The following is a 5765-nucleotide window of genomic DNA, read 5'->3' on the forward strand; positions in this document are numbered from 1 at the left end:
CTTATCATGTCCAGACTGACATGACCAACTTTGAAGTTCATAGCACAAAAGCTCTGTTGAGGAGTTTGCTCAAATATCACATGTGTAAATTTGGGCAAAAATAAAAACAAAACAACAAACCTGCTACTTTATCTTCATCTTGCTTTAGGATTTGTTGAAGCAGCTCAGTGAATGAAAGTTTAACAGGCTTGTACAGCTCCTTGATTACAAGAAGACACAAAGCTTAATTTGTAGAAACACTCAGAGAGTACAGATTTACACAAAATGAATTCTTATAAATGAATTATCATGCTATAATAATATTTTATATTACATTATAACATTATTCATATCTCAACAGCTGTTAATGTTAGGGCCTCTGCCTGGCTTCAGGTGTCTCATGCTCGCCTTCCCTCCCTGGACCTCCACTCTGCTCCAGGGGCTCTATACACCCCCCATCCAGGCTACGGCCTTCCTTGCTCGGACACAAATCTGCCATGCCCCCCCCCTTACCTCTCTGGATCTCCACTCAAGGGGGGTCTGTCCAGTCTCATACCTGGACACAAGCAAAATATTTTGTCCTATTGTTTTTCAGTGTATTTATCTCAGGTTAAATGATACCAGAAGTGGCCACAGGGTGGCAGTATGCAGTGCAAATCACACGTTTTCTGTGGTGAGTTTTGTTTTGTCCAGCATTAGGGTCTATGTATCTATATATATCTGACATGTTATGTGAGCAGGCACATTATGCGTGCCGTTGCTGCATCCGTGCACACAACCATAAGGGCATTTGTTATATTTGTGGAATGGTGTGCAGCCATCCATGTGAGTTAATGACTGACTCATCCTTCATCCTCACTCCAGATGAGCTGGACAAAAGCTGGGACACAGAGTCTCAGTGAAGACAGAAACAAAACAACAAGTGTGGAGTTTGGAGAACATGGAAGGTGAACGTGCTCTTGAGGGCATGTATTTTAAAAGAAGAAGCCACATGTGCACACAGGATGACACACAGAGACAAAAACAACACCTCACTAGTCTGTGTTGTTATGTAAGTGCTGGGTCACAGCTTGTGTTCAGCCCTGAGGAATTGTTGAGTGCAGAGTTCATCTTTCTACTTGCCCTCTTTTTCGAAAAGCCTCTCTGACTAACACCAGGGGGCGCCACATTGGGGATGTCAGCAACAGTGACACAAGGCTTCTGTCTGTTTCTGATGTGCAGCAGTTAGACTGTGGAGGACAACAACATCTGAAGGTGATTCTGTGGTAGATGAGTCTGAGAAATGTGGAACCTGTTTGTGTACTTGTATTTGGGACCTCTCTTGCGAGGACCAGTAGTCCCCATGGAGACCAAAACCGGGTCCTAATGAGGCAGAACCTCACTTCTGGGGAACTGGTTAAGTTTAGGGCTGAATTTGAATTTGAATTTGAATTTGAATTGTGGTTAAGGTTAAGGTTAGGCCAATAGTAGTCATGGTTAAGGTCTTCAGGAAGTGAATGTAAGTTAATGTAATGTCCTCTGAAGTCATGGAAACCAGATTGATTGAAACCTATCTTTGTGAGGACACCTTGAGTGATCCACACAACTCTTAAGGCCTTTTTGAGGCTTAAGACTGTGGTTTAAGTTTTAGGGCTAGAATTGAGGTTAAGGGTTATACGGTTAGACAATTTAAGGTGAGTGTCCTCACTAAAAATGCTATACACAAATGTTAAGGTGTTTGTGCAATTGTTTTGAGCACCTTTTCAGGTATAAACTGATAATTTTAGAACTCTGGTTGAAGTTAAGAACAGCTTTAGAGATTACATTTTACAAAACAGTAATAATGTTCAAATTAAGTAATTAAGTAATTAATTAAGTAAAGTAAAGTAATGCTGAGTGACAGCGTTATCTGTTACAAGATCTAATTAGTTTCTTATGTAATGATCTCCAGTGGGCTTTGAGATTGATTCAGTACTCAAGATTTCAAGTTGGGATTTTTTTTTTGTTTGATGTGTTTACTCGTATCTTCAAATCTTGTGTATATTTCTGTTTTGCTGATTGGTTTCATCCGTAATGATTGTAAAGGGGAAACAAATGAAACAGTAAAGGGTTAGGGTTAGGGTTAATTTGGTCTACCAGGTTATCCAGATGTGGACGAATGAAAACATGTTTCAGAAACAAATGACTAACTCAAGCTTTAATTCCAGAACTTGATTAAAATACTTTCCACCAGTGTGTCCTCCTACCTATCTTAAATAATGCAGGTCAGTCCTGTAACGTATACGTATGTCACATCACCTTCGCCTGACAACTTGATACATGTGAGGAGTTTTTAGTGGGCTTTAAATAAAGTCAGAGCAGAGCCCTATTTAAAGCTTCAAAAATGAACGGTTCCTTAAAAAGGAAAGGTTCTGCTGCACCAACGCTGATGTGCACCTAACACAACACACGGAATGTGAGTAGCTAATGCTATCTCACATAGTGTGGATTGTGTTTCTATACCATCTTTGTCCAGGAATGTGTAGAATACATTCCACTTGGTTGTTTGAATTGATCGCGCCGGAGGCTCTGAAATGTAATACCGGAGCAGACGGAAGTGTTTCTTTCACCTCAATCTAGAAGACACTGATGCTTGATCACAGTCAGCTCACAAGTGACTCCAGTACATGGGAGAAAGTATTCCAATATTTGACCACAGTATAAGCCTAAGATGCACACATGAGATGTAAAACACCTCCACCAGCTCTGTCTCTGTCTGTCTTTCTGTGGCTTTGCCTCTTTGGTTGTCTAGACACCAAAGAATGAATGATCTCCCCCAAATCTGGGCCCCAAATGTGGGGACTGGCTCCCCCATGACTTTCTGCAGCTACACTGGGTTTTCACCACATCTAAGGTGAATCAACACGACTCCCTTTAAATCTGATCCATATTAGGTACTGTGTCAGATGCTGTTATATAAAACATCTGTTACTGCTCAGGAGCAATAACACACATCACTGAAAGCGGCGGAAAGTGTGGATGTGCATGGAGCCCATTTTTGGTCTGGGACTAAGACACAAACATAGATGAAGAATGAACCATCCAGACTAATAGTGATGATAATAATAACAGAGCACTGAGGCACAGCCAATAGAAAGCAGCTGGGAGAGTATTGTACTACCACTTTCTTTTTCCCTTTTTTCCCCCCAGACAACGTTGTTTATTGATGCTATCAGGATGTGAGGGCGATTTTGTTCAGTAGATTCATCGTCAAATGAGTTCACACAGAGCTGAGGGAGTCTATCAGCTCCACATGTCTCTCTGTGCTTCTCAGCATAACGTCCCTGGGCTGTACACAGGAAGTGATTTGATTAAGGTCAACACAAACGGAGGCAACAGCAACATTGCGCGAGTAAAGTGAGGCGACTGCAAACTGGTTGAAGTGTGACAAAAACAGTGAACGAATGCATTGAGTTGTGCAATGCAAGCTATGTGGTCATAGTACAACAAGCATTTCAAACTACTTTTACCCCTGCAGCTTTGTCAGCAGATTACAGTAAGCTTGTTACAGGAGAAATGTAACTGAATAACAATTCCGTTCATATAATACACACTACACCCATGGATAGAGTTCATAATATTGTGCTAATATTCTAAATTATATTACATTTCATGTAAAAGTGTCACATAGATATTAATGCTCTGGTCTTTTCTATTATGTAAGTGAGAGTTTGCTGACTTATTTCCTGTACCTGTAGACTATTAGTCATAATCCATGTGTAATAAATCTGATTACTATCTTGAAGTGTCCCTGTTCAGAGTGTCCACCCCTGTCATTGTCTCTCCTGCTGGTTCAGTAGTAAGATAATGGCATTAGGGACAATCCTCTGAGCTGCGCGGGTTATTTTAGGACTCTGAGGCTGTACAGCACAGTCTAATGAGAGTGACACATACGCATATAGGGGAAAAAATATGAGAGTGTGATGATTATCTGGAGGGGTAAACAAGCTCAGAGTCTTTATCAGCACTTGACCGCTTTCAGCAGCACAGTTTGGGCTCCAACGACATGTCCCAACTGGAGTGTGGTGTTTGTGCAAGGCAGAGACAATCGGGCGATGGATGATGTGGGAGGCACTGAGCCAAGGTGCAGCATGAGGAGGCAGTATCATGTTGGCTCAAACTGGCCAAACCCTGGTTGGAGGGCAGCAGAGGAGAGGAGAGGAGAGGAGAGGAGAGGAGAGGAGAGGAGAGGGAGGCTAGAGTTTCATGCACATGCAGCTCTGTTCCCTGCAGCTTATAGTCATTTGCTCCTGCTGCTGCTGCACCAGAAATGTCAGGTGCCTCCTCCTCCTCCTCCTCCTCCTCCTCCTCCCCTCACCTGTCTCCACATGACACCACCTGGCCACTTTAAAAACTCAGTGCAGAGCAGTTGTAGTGGTAGTTGCAGCATAGACAAAGTTACTGTATACAGTCACACACAGCAGTGACTGATCTGAGCACAGACGCTCATATATGCATGTCCTCAAATCTTCCCACAAATTAGACATCCCTCTTGGGCTGAAAACACACACATGTACGCTCAATAAAAAATATGAATGCAACACTTTTGTTTTTGCTTCATAAATGTGTTTTAATGAGGACTACACCTTTCTACAATAACCCATGCACCTGGCAGGCGAGGCATATTAAAATGCTCATTAAATAGCATAATTATTGCACAAACTATGCAGTTTATCTTGAAGAAACCCCATATTAGGCACTGAATTAATGCATATAGAGCATTTTTAGGGTGGGTTATGACCACAATTGGCCTCACACATCTTTACACAGATGGATCAGGTTATTGCTTGTGGCTGAATATTGGTCCACTCCTCTTTAGTGGCTACGTGGGATAGCTGGTTATTGGCAGGAATTGAAACATGACAATCCTCAAATCTACACAGCAAAATCATACTACAAAAACATATTTGGAAAAAGAAAACTCCCAGAAAATTGTGAAAAGGTGTTTTTTGTATCAAAATGAATCTACAGGAGACCAGTGAAGTCTATATTTATTTTATAGACACTACACTAAATTATGGCGATAATATTAAGTACATTTCAGTACATTATAGATGTTGGATTATAATCTAGAGGAGACTAATGACGTGTGTAGCCATTTTAAAGACATTAAACTGTATGATGGTGAAGAAATAGTTGCTTTCACTTTTTTTTTTTTAAATCGTCAGGGTCTGTAGGATAATCTAGGGCAGATTTGAGAAGGCTAGATACAGTGGCTTTGGATCAGGACCTGGTCTAATGAGGTCTAGGTATAAAACAAAAATAGTGAAATATCCCCTTTAGCATTTTCACAGATAAAATATAGACTTTCACAAATACAATAGTGGGTGTCGGTGTTTTCTACATCAAAAAGTGAGACAAAAACCAGGCAATCAGTGGACAAACAGTCGCACTGCACATTAAGTTAATTTCCGCTTAACTTTCCCCTTAAGTGCCACATTGGAAGCTAATTTCAGCGTGGTAAAGAAAACGCAATTAAGTAGCTGGAAAACATGTTTTAATTATTAAAAAGAAAACACTTAAACCAATTAATTGATCAAAAATGCTGATGATTGATTTAGGGATCGATTTATGGACTAAGTAGCCCTAGTATCAATTCATTTGAATGAAATATTTTTTTATTTCAGTAACTTTTTGGCCATTATGACAAGCACAAGTTTCATTTTTTTGTTTTTTTGTAAAAAAAAAACCCAAACAAACCCACACACAATACAGCACGAAATGTGCACGTGCACTGCGGGCTCTGATGACGTCACTGCCAGTGTCGT

This window comes from Solea solea, chromosome 11 (genome assembly GCF_958295425.1).
Source record: "Solea solea chromosome 11, fSolSol10.1, whole genome shotgun sequence".
Classification (NCBI taxonomy): Eukaryota; Metazoa; Chordata; class Actinopteri; order Pleuronectiformes; family Soleidae; genus Solea; species Solea solea.